We start from the raw sequence: 12,414 nt of genomic DNA on the forward strand, positions 1-12,414 counted from the left end.
GGCGAGTACTTCCACGTGGTGAGTACTGTGTGAGTCTCAATCCGTGTATGAGACAAAGGATAAAGAGAAGTACTCGTCCATGGTATCAATTGAGGACTCGTGTGTGTGATGAATATGTTCTTAATATTGCTTTGTGAGATATGTTTCCGTGTGACGCTTGATTCAAACTATAATACTCTGAGAGAGAAACAAGGAGAGTCAGCCGTCTATCCAGCAACGCCACTTGGCTTGCACTGCACAGGAAACGTGCATATATTTCCAGAGTTCATAGTAGGAAAGTAGAATTACGTTGTGGGGCAGTGTCGTGTGAAACTGGGATAAATATTAATTGAAGTGGGAAAGCTGAAAGTGATAATGTTGTGACTAATCCCTGTGTTGTATTTCATGTTGTAGTGTGGTGTATGTCATGTAATTTGGGTATGTGTGATTTGCATGGGAGAGTAGCAAGGTAGTTTCAGAGGTAGTGGGTTTTGCGTGTTCCATTTGTACTGCTAGGTCTGGAGGAAAGTTTAGTGATGATGATTGTGAGAGTCGAAGTGTGAGAAATAATAAAAGATCCACCATCCTATCCAGAAAGTGCACTGTAGCGTTAAATAATTATGAGACCATAAGATAGAGGTTCTCCAATGTAAAGCCATGCCCACTGGGCGAAATTTCTCATGTGTTATTGTTGTAGGTTATAGAATTTGTGTGTTTAGATTATAGAATTTATCGGAATAAATAAGATAGTGAAAAGAAAAAGATTGTTGGCCTTTTCCTTCGAACTGTATGTTGTCATGATATCCAGAATTTATAATGTGTGCGCCACTCATGTTCAGTGCGATGGCCACGTGTTAATAAAAGCCGTTAAATAAAAAAAAAAAATGTGGTATTGCCAGTGCGTAGTGAACAGCCAGAGTTCTGTAAATTACTGATAGTCAGATGTGTGTTTCCGTTGCGTATTCAAATGGTTCAAATGGCTCTGAGCACTATGGGACTCAACTGCTGAGGTTATTAGTCCCCTAGAACTTAGAACTAGTTAAACCTAACTAACCTAAGGACATCACAAACATCCATGCCCGAGGCAGGATTCGAACCTGCGACCATAGCGGTCTTGCGGTTCCAGAATGCAGCGCCTTTAACCACACGGCCACTTCAGCCGGCGTTGTGTATTATTCATATAGGAGGATAATTTGTAACTTAGTTGTGAGTACGAGAGTTCATGTTACTCGATAAATGAGAATGAATCCACTCGCTTGGCAGACCACTCATCTTCCAGGCCTGACTGCTTGATGCCACAGTATGAGCAAGGCATGTGGGTGCCTCTCAACGGTATCCTTTGAATCAAGGAATTGAAAGTAAATTTGTGACTGGTTGCTGCACTAACACCATCAACATTTGTCTTCAAACAACAGCCACGGTCTCCATCATGTCATCATATGACAAAATTGCACCAAATGATGGTATTCCACGCTGAATTAAAACAGGAAATCTTTGAGTCGAAGAAAGAAGCGAAGGACCTGCAAATTATCGAAAGGGGTGCTAAAAGAATTGCACAAATAACACGTTCGGAACCTCGAAACACCGCAAAAGCAGGGAAAACGGTTCTGAACTAATTCCACAGTCGAATAAAGTAGAACAGCAGAAGGGACAGTAGCCCTACCACTTGGCGGCTGAAGCTCAAGATACGAAATGCAGAGACACAGAGATAGGTTTAGAACGGAGGCTCGTACAACTTTTTGAAACAAAAAATTAGAGATTTCTCTGCGGAATTGGTATCTAGTGCACAGGGAACTCACACACACAGCCGCGTTGTCGTGAATTCAGATATTAATGATGTTCCTTCGCGACGGAGCGAGAGTGAGTGAGCAGTGTGCACTGTGTACCAGCGGTGGGTGGTAAAAATAACGTTCTGCCATCACAGCGGCCAGAGTGCAATTACCACGTAACTACGCCGACAGGATGCGGAACTCGCCTCAGAGATTAGTTCAAATCGGGGATCGCAGCAATACAACAACTGCATTCCGTTAAAAAGATGCGACACACATGTTACGGATATGAGCGGGTCACACCACCACATGAAAGCAGCACAACAGTAAAACACGCGTTTGAGCGCAGCAAGTACCGTAATTGAACGGGGTAGAAGGGAAACTTAAGTGGCATTTGACCACGGACGTTGCCTTGTAAGTAGGCTGTTTAGGTTTTTATATTGGTAACGCCACGTAGCGCGTATGAAAATCACTGGCTGTGCTGTGTGCAGTCTGTGGCTGGTTGGCATTGTTGCAATATTCGCAATTGTAGTGTTGGGCAGCTGGATGTTAACAGCGCGTAGCGTTGCGCAGTTGGAGGTGAGCCGCCAGCTGTGGTAGATGTGGGGAGAGAAATGGCGGAATTTTGAGAGCGTATGATCTGGAAATGTGTCTATCAGAAACAGTACATTTGTAAGAATGCTATATATATTATGACTTTTGAACACTTTTAAGGTAAATACATTGTTTGTTCTCTATCAAAATCTGTCATTTGCTAACTATGCCTATCAGTAGTTAGTGCCTTCAGTAGTTTGAATCTTTTATTTAGCTAGCAGTATTGGCGCTCACTGTACTGCAGTAGTTTGAGTAACGAAGATTTTTGTGAGGTAAGTGATTTGTAAAACGCATAGGTTAATTTAGTCAGGGCCATTCTCTTGTAGGGATTATTGAAAGTCAGATTGCGTTGCGCTTAAAAAGTATTGTGTGTCAGTTCAGTGTTGATCAGAATAAGTAAAGAGAGTAATGTCTGAGTACGTTCAGTTTTGCTCAGCTGTTTGAAAATCAAATAATGTAAGAGGTTTATTAGCACAGTAATTCAATAATTTTTCTAAGGAGACGTTTCAACCTCTGTGTCAGAAAATTCCAGCACTGCAAGGGAGTAGAGAACACTCTTCATCCCCGTTCCCATATAGAACTGTTTCCTGAAGCCGTACCTCTATGCTGGTCAGAGCAGAAAAAAACAGATTTTGTCTGCGCATATATAGAGGGTGCGGTCGCTGAAACGATGTGAAAAATGACTAAATCATACAGGAAGTATTGAGAGGTGGCATGAGCCCCCTCTCATATTTCTATCTTACTCTGAGTAATTCGATTTTCCTCTCTAATTGCATGTGGTTAAAAGTTGTTATTCCTTAACATGCGGACTTCCCTCGCAACGTCTCTCGTCACCCGGGTGGTCCGGTGACAGGCGAGTACTGCTGATCTTGAAAGGGTTATGCCGACGGGTGTGAGGGAGTCGAGTGGATGCTTTCCAGACGCCGACATTGTCATAAGAGCGGGGGCGACACACCCACAGGGGTCTGACGTAGCGGATGGGCTAGAGATTCCGTTACTTCGCAGAAACTTAGTGAAAACACTTTCTGGCGGACTACCAGTGAGGCGTGGGAATGACTTGTGTTCCCACGCAGTCTTGGCGGGCAAATTACCGCGTTTTTTGCAAAATCATAACTGTGATTGGCTTGCTCAGGGGATAGCTCCGTGACATAGCAAAATTGGCGCCAAGTATCTCCATTGGTGGAATAGTAGTGCGTCGGCAATAGAGTGGAATTTTCCGCCGGTTTTCGAGTTGCTGATTGGAATGTTTAACCACGGCCTCTGTCGTGGGGGCGGGAATGTTCTGTGTTCGGCTTGTACGGGTGCTCTTGAGTGAGTCGGCTCTCGCCTTTCGGTCGGAGTAGGTTTACAAGAATGAGCTCTCGCTGCTCTGGACAGCCTGCCTTCCGTTGGCTGTCTAATATACTTTCATTTAATTGTAACTGTTTGACGAAGTTGCTGAAGTTTTGACTTCAATGTAACTTTCCTAGTAAAGTTGGCAATTGAGCGTTCTGCGTACAAGCGGCCTATGTTGTCCGTCTTGAGCAGTTTTGGCTGAAGTTGACTGTACCGGAGTTACTGTGTGACTTCTCTTGTTAAAATGAATCTCTGTACCGACAGTGATTGTGTAGCGAGCCTTCTTCATCTCCCTCACAGGCGTATTTGTGTTGCTAGGAAGTCTTTAGTCTGGAACAACCAGACCAGGAGAATTTGTTTCGGGCTGTACTCGCGACATTATCATCACCACGACGGGACGTCGAAGCAACCATCCATCGCCTCCGGTATGCCAGATCGTGTCCTTGCAGTTAAGAAGACAGCTTGGTAACGTACGTCCACAGCACCGGCAAATCAGAGAATTTTGTTAATCGGAGCTCAGCAGAGCGCGCCTGTTCGTCTTTTCTTTCTTCTGTCTTGAGTGTTAATTGTCTGAGTTATCACTACTGTAGCAGCAATTAATGTTGGGTTGGCTGGGTGTTTTTCTTAAGATTTGAGTTGCAATGAATTGGGTCCACATACCACTTGGTCATAAATGTCACAGTCTAGTTTATGGACAACTTCACCCCCACAGCATTTATTTGAGTATCCAATTTGATGATTGTAAGTGTTTCATGTGTTTTGTTTATTATTTTGAGTTAAGTCGTAATAAATCAAATTCTTATTTTGGACAGAACTTTCATTCTGTTAATCGGTAGAGCAACCTTTTCATTTCTCACTACGTTAATGAAACTTCCCTTTATCTAATTAATTTCTATCCAATTAAATTATTGCAGGTGCCAAACTCTTTTCTACTCCACTTGCAGGGTCGATTACAGTCAGTTTGCCTTTCTTCTTAATCCATGTGCAACAGCAAAAGTCGGAGTTAGAAAACGGGGAGCTTAGAGCATCATTTCCATATGAAGATTCTAGAAGAATTTAGTGTTAAATGCACTGTTAGCCCCGGCACCTCGCAGTATGAGGTGTTTAAAAACGTGTTCTTAACTCATTGCTGGTCGCGGGCGACTCACAGTATAATAAAACACGGGCTCGTGATGCACAAAGGCATGGAGTCATTTAGATTTACAATCTCAATAAAGCTTTTGATTACGTCACAAAGAAAAATCAGTACCTCTTTGTGCCACGTACCGAGAGCAAAATCATCCCAGGCTTCACAAAACTGCCGCTGCCATATCAGCAAGTACTGGTAGGCGGATACGGAGACGATGTTTAGGCATTCAGGGGAATTCTACGGGAACTGGGATTTGTGATGAACGAGGAACAGGCACGTAACAACAGACGACAACGCGAAGCAAACTCTAAGCAGCCGCGTAGTAACAGTAGCGGGACTAACTTTAAGAACCGAGCCGACCGGAGTAGCCAAGCGGTTCTAGGCGATACAGTCTGGAACCACACGACCGCTGCGGTCACAGGTTCGAATCCTGCCTCGGGCATGGATGTGTGTGATGTCCTTAGGTTAGTTAGGTTTAAGTAGTTCTAAGTTCTAGCGGACTGATGACCTCAGAAGTTAAGTCCCATAGTGCTCAGAGCCATTTTTTTTTTAAGAACAGAGACAACTGGCGAAGTAACGGAAACAGGCCACATCGTAACGGTGCAGAATTATAATGGGCGGAACTGGAATGGTGGGCGACGGAATAATGGGTCAGATTTTCAGCGAAATGAAACTGTGCAAAACGCAAACAGCCGGGAGTTCAGATCGTAGAGGTCCGTCGGCGTAACCCAGGTCGCACAAGAAAGGAAAAAGATGCGCAGAATTGACCAGCACTCAAAGCGGGAAGGACTGCGAATGAACCAGCAACTGATATCTGAAGCAATCATCTGAAATTGTTAGATTTTGCTGTCATTTCAGAACTGTTAGTTGAGCGTAGCACGTAACAGTTGTAAATAAAGTACAATAGAATGCATACACTTAAAAGTAATTGCAAAACGTAGAATAAGTATAGGTTCATAGCAACGTTTTTAAAATCAGAGGTTAGTGAATAATGTGTTCATTTGAAATGATAGAAGATGTAGCAAAATACAGCGAAAATGTACAATGAAAACATTGCGTTTGTTTTTACCACGAGGAGTCATTCCTTGCGCTGCGAAAATGTGTTTGGCGGACAGGACTGTTCTATCCTTTGAACGACATATAGTAGGTAGCGAGTAGTAAGTCGAAGGCAAAATGAACTGAAAGTACTGAGGATACGACGAAATCTTAGGACGTGCAGGTATCCTGAGTATTGTGTTTAGCAACACGAGAAAGTCATTTCGCCATTAGGATACGTATAGGTATGAGGTGCTTACTGGCCAGATCAGTGCGACTTGGTTACTATGTCATTTCTCATCGTCACTTTGATGTCGGGTGGGCGAGAACGGTGATCTATGTCGAGGTTCTGAGGGGGCGTAACGCAGTGCACGGGAGTGGAGTTTTTGTGGAGAAACGCACGGCGACACTCAAATGAAATTGGAAAATATTTTAATAATTGTTCAAATGGCTCTGAGCACTATGGGACTGAGGTCATTAGTCCGCTAGAACTTAGAACTACTGAAACCTAACTAACCTAAGGACATCATACACATCCATGCCCGAGGTAGGATTCGAACCTGCGACGGTAGCAGTCGCGCGGTTCCCGACTGAAGCGCCTAGAACCGCTCGGCCACACCGGCCGGCCTTTCAATAATGATGCAATCAAGAAATGTATGGAAATATCCGTGAAAAATAAAAGGAGGCAGGAGATACTTGTCGTATTTTATATATATGAAGAGTGCTCCGCAAATTACTAATTCATCACTGTTCAACAGGTAGCATAGATGTCACCATGATTACAAAATTAGCCCAGAGAAGGAAGTTATGGTTGCCCATCCTGGAGAACAAGAAGGAATAAAAAGGGAATTAATAAAAGGCAGCAATGTGAAAACAGTGAACGTAAAAAGGTAAGTCACTCGTTTAAATTATTATTTGAAACATATTACGTTTAAGAGAAACGGCAGTGAGGGTTAAATAACGGTAGTGTCTGCAATACTGCTAAGCTGATCGGCGTGTTTTGTCGTGTATACAACGCCGAGGACAGCGAGGATGGAATATCTGGAGCAGTCGCGTGTCTCCATAAGTGAAAAAGAACTTCAAGACGCAAAGCCATAAGAAAAAGCAGGAAGTTTAAGTACTTCTATCACTAAACTACATAACAACATTGTGGAGAATATAACTCACAACTATCTTTGGGTGATGGGCTACTAATTATATTAACCGTATGATGAACTAACAACGTGCTATCCGTAACAAAACACACATATTCATCGCGACCATCAATCATGATCATCGTTGTAACTGTTTCTCGATAATTTAGGAGTATGTCAACAGATCATTTAATGATCCAGTTAGGAAGTACTTAATTTAACAGTTTTTGTGTATAGCCAAAAAATGAAGGTAAAAATATCGAATTTAAAGTATAACCGAGAGAAAAAATTGTGTATTAGTCATAAGTAGTTAGTATTAAGAAATTTATTGCAGTCTGTGCAAAAGGTTGTCTGGAGTAGGCGGCTTTACGGCGGACACAGGTGGGTAGTGATCTCGAGAGGTGGAGGCGGCAACGGCTACGGAGGCGGCTGAGGGGCTGTACAGCGAGGCAGCCTGGGGAGGAGGTCCCTTGCAGTCATATCCAGCTGTGCTGTGGCGGCTGTCGTGTCGGAGAGGCTGCGCCACGAGGACACTGAAAGGGGGGGGGGGGACTGGCGCAGTTCTGAGAACTAGCAGACGGGGCAGCCACTGTCGGGCCGTCACAATTCACACTGATGTCCAAAATTAAAGCAACAAACGGAAATGTGTTTATTTTGGTACAAAACAGTATCAACAGGCGATGTTAAAGTAGAAACAATGAAACGAATACGGAACGTAAACAACTGCAACATGTATAACCGCAAACAGAAACATTCTTCGTTTTTTTTCCAACTTAACGGATTTGCACACACACTCCGATAACTGATTAATGCGCTCAGTATGGGATGTGACCGCCTACGACACCGAAAGAGGCCTGAGGACGATGCAGTATGCTGTGAATGATGTCACCAATCTCATATTGAGTCAATAACGCCCTCTGTTCCTAGAGCGCTGCTCGCAGTCTTGGAGAGTGGTCGGTGGGTGCTGTCGTCATGCAAGCCATCTCCCTAGTGCGTCCCAGACGTTCTCTGTGGGATTCAATTTCGGAGAGCGAGCTGACCACACCATGCGTGCAAAATCTTCTGTTTCCAAGAAGACATCAACCACCCGTGCTCTATGATGTCGAGCATTACCGACCATCAGTACAAAGTCAGGGCCCTCAGCACTTCGCAACAACCGCAAATGAGGTCCCAAGATCTCGTCACAATACCTGACAGCAGTTGAATCTTGCCGAAGCACCTGTACAGTTCCATGAAGAGCGTCTCGGTGGTAAACATAATCTCTGCCACATCCGTAGGGATCCACCTGGATAACGGTCTCTTTCCACAGTGTTCGGGTCCCGAAATCGTGTTCCACGTTCCCTCCAGATGCGAATCCGTCGAGAATCACTCTCCAGACTAAATCGGGACTGATACGTTGGCCCACTTTCGACCACGCAGGTGGCACGTTGATAACCCCACTTTAGACGTTCCCTTCTGAGAAGACGCGTCAGTGGCTGACATACAGCAGGTCTCCGACAGTAAAGGCTACTGTGCGGAAGCCTTCTCTGCACTGTTTGCCTCGATACAACACGTCCAGTGGATGTTGTGAGTTCACATGCCAATTGCCGTGCAGTACAAAGCAGGTACTGTCGTGCGCTTACAGCCAAATAACGGTCCTCTCTTTGTGATCTCACACACGGCCGCCCGTGCTGTGGCCTTTTGGGATACAGGTCCGGTCTCCATAAACTGCCTCTACATCCGAGAAACAACAGAGCGGTTCACACTGAGCCATCGTGGCACATCACTTTGCGACTGTCCTGCTTTCTTCCTTTCTCTGGCCCTCCATCGCAGAGAGTCTGATAGGTACCTTCTCTGTGCCATACCGCACCGTCTGTGACTGTGTACACAGAGATTGTGGATGTGGGGCTACCCGACAAACACTATCTCGTTTCACAAATGCCGTGATGTCATCGTTGGCACGGTTGTCCGTTGATCGGAATGCCATCTGTCGTGCAGAACACGACCGTATACGCATCTGGTTGGCAGTTTGTATGATTACATCGTGAATTACACACAGGACAGCGAAATAGCGGTTTGTTGCTTTAATTTTGGACTCCACTGTATGGCAGTAAGCAGTCGTCAGTAATGATCAGAGGATACTTACAAACTTCTATACAATATTACGACGTGGCTTTTTCTGGACCCTAGAACTGAACTCTTCTCATTTAGCTCTTGCAGCCAAATACAACCGCACAAGAAGCTTAAACATCTGTACTCGGAGCCGGTGGCTAAGTGGGGGTAACCCATGCATCTGTCAGTTACATGTGGGGGAAGGAGGGAGGGAACCCTATGCATCTGTCAATTACATGTGACTTTTGCCACTATGAAAAGTAGAACCACACTATAACCAAAGTTCTGGCCTGAAAAACACGAAAAGAAGACTAAGAGTACAAGAAGACACAATAAAATAAGAAATTCGAGGAGGAAAATTCAGGAAAACAAGAATGAAAGAAAAAGAAGACGACAAAGAAGCAGGTCCCATTATATTTAGAAATAACCATTTCACATACAGGGGAAGTTAAGATAAACAATGTTAAGCAGCAACTATACTGTAATGAGGCGAGATATTATGACCACTGCCCATCGAGAGGGTGTGTGCCTCACGTGACGCGGCAAGAGAAGTATACGAGCGGAGCAGAGACGATGGGGACTCATCCTAACGCCGATAAGTGGTGCGGATAAAATCGGCCGACTTAAGCGACTTTGACAAAAGCCAGACAGTCGTCGCCCAGTGACTGGGAGAGAGCACCTCGGAAATGGAGAAGCAGGTCGGCTGTTCGCGAGCTGCTGTCGTGAACTTGCAGAACGCTGAAACCACGGGCAGGCGATAAAGAGTTGGACGTCCAAACCTCATCGCAGAACGCAGGGATCGGAGGCTTTCCATCTCTGTGAAGCAGGACAGGCGGCGATCTAACGACAGAGTACAGTGCTGCCGCAGAACAAGTGTTTTGGAGCTCACCGAACAGCGCACAGTGGTGAACACGGCAAGGACCTCCTACCTGTTCCCATATTGACTCAGCAACATCATCGGTTACGGTTACAGTGGGCAGGGTGTCGAAGAGATTGGAAAGCGGATCAATGGAGTCGTGTCTGCTCAGATGGATCCCGTTTATTGTTAAACCAGGTCGACGGCCGAGTGCAGATCAGGTGACCGGCTGCTCGGAATAAGCAGTGCGCCACGGACGCAGGCCGGTGGGAACTATACTGTGTTACGGGGGAGATCCGCCAGGGCTTCCCTGGGACCTGCGGTAGCAACCTAAGGCGCTATGGTAAGTGTGGTCTACGTGAACGTTATTAGGGACCACCTTAACACTTACGCTTGATGTCTTCCCCAGCAGCGATGGAATCTTCCACCAGGATAACTGCCCGTGTCACAATGGTGCTGCAGTGGTTTGAGGAGCGCGATGGTGAACTCGCGTTGATGTGTTGGCCATCAGATTCGGCTCATCTGAATCCGATGACACTGCCGGGCGCCCGCTCTGCGCCCACAAACCAAGCGCCGCTAAATTACGGGAAGTAGGCAACTGGTGTTACAGACCTCTGAATTGCATTCCAGAGGTGAACCAACACGCTTTTAAGTATGTGCTCATAATGTTTTGGCTCATCGGTGTATATGAAGGAAAGTGGAATGTTAAATTCATGCATACTGACAAATTGTTTCATACACTGACAGAGAAGATTAGTCTCCAGAACTATGAGGTACTTCGGAAGCGCAATCGTCATACCTCCTAACACAGTTCCCTGGGTATCAGCAACATGTCTTCCATATCAGAACTCCGACGAGAAACGCAGCTTCGAGAATCCGCTGCATACTTGTGGCGTGCAGTACGCTAGCTCTGCCTGCAGTTGAGCGACTGCCACACCGAGATTGTCGAGATGCGCCACGTACTTGGAGTTAGCGAATTAGCTGCTCTGGGAGTGGAGCGAACGCATGCACCACAACATCGGATTAGGTTCAGTAGTGGACACTGAGCGGTCTAAGATTTTGCACGCATGGTGTGGCCTGCTCGCTCTCCCGATTTGAATCCCACAGAGCACGTCTGGGACGCACTAGGGAGATGGCTTGCATGACGACAGCACCCACCGACCACTCTCCAAAACTGCGAGCAGCGCTCTAGGAACAGAGCGCGTTACTGAATCAATATGAGATTGGTGACATCGCCCTCAGGCCTCTTTTGGTGCCATAGGTGGTCACATCCCATACTGAGCGCATTAAACAATTATCGGAATGTGTGTGCAAATCCGTTAAGTTGGAAAAAACGAAGAAAGTTTCTGTTTACCGTTGTGCATGTTGCAGTTGTTTTAGTTCTGTATTGGTTACATTGTTTCTACTTTGCCGCGCGGGGTTAGCCGAGCGGTCTAGGGCGGAGCACTCATGGAGTGCGCGGCTGCTCCCGGCGGAGGTTCGAGTCCTCCCTCGGGCATGGGTGTATGTGTTTGTCCTTAGGATAATTTAGGTTATGTAGTGTGTAGCTTGGGGACTGATGACCTCAGCAGTTAAGTCCCATAAGATTTCACACACACACACACACACACACACACACACACACACACACAGTAGTGGACACATTCCACGCCATGCCCTGACAAACATATTGTTTACCTCCGCCCCAAGTAGACTCCATAATTATGTGCCGTGAATGACTTGTGCGACGAAAGGATAGTGTCCATAACCCGCGAATAATAACGAACCCATTTCTGCACACGGCAAAGCAATATTTTTGTAGTATTTCTTACGTCTCTTGTGCTTGTGTTTGTTCTATTTTGTTTTTGTATAGTTTCCATACGTATCCATCATTTATTTCTTCTGTTTAAATGTTTGTATGCGCATTTGTTCTAATTATTACATTAGATTAAATATTTTGGCCATAATTAGAAGCTAACAATATCGTTTCTGGTTTATTAGTTTAAGGATGAATACAGATCACCAGTAACTTCGTACGTAAATCTACATTGAAACGTTCAGACGGTGGTCAAGCTTACTCTTTGATTAAAGTCACGTTGATATTGAACTGTAAATGCAGATGACCAGTAACTTGTCATTTTTGTTACACAGACACGACACTGTGGTCATGCTTCAGTTATAGTAATGTCGTGCTGAAAGGCCATAGGCATAATGCTTTTAATGTGACTGTTTGCAGACAGATGAATGTGATAGGCTTCAAAGTTGGGCTCCCCTATTGCAGGAACAGACAGTCTAGAAACTATGTTAGCGTTAATAACGATCTGTTGTAAATCTGTTTTTGTCACTTGTCATTTTCCTTTATGAATTGTTATTACCGAGACAAAGACATTAGTGTCCAGTATGCAATATCGAAACAAAATGGAGAGAGACTGGTACAACACAGAGCAGGTTTGAGCTCATGAGCACATGCAACATCTTCTGAGAAGTCAGCTTTCTGGTAGATCAAGTAACACC

This window comes from Schistocerca americana, chromosome 8 (assembly GCF_021461395.2).
Source record: "Schistocerca americana isolate TAMUIC-IGC-003095 chromosome 8, iqSchAmer2.1, whole genome shotgun sequence".
Taxonomy (NCBI): Eukaryota; Metazoa; Arthropoda; class Insecta; order Orthoptera; family Acrididae; genus Schistocerca; species Schistocerca americana.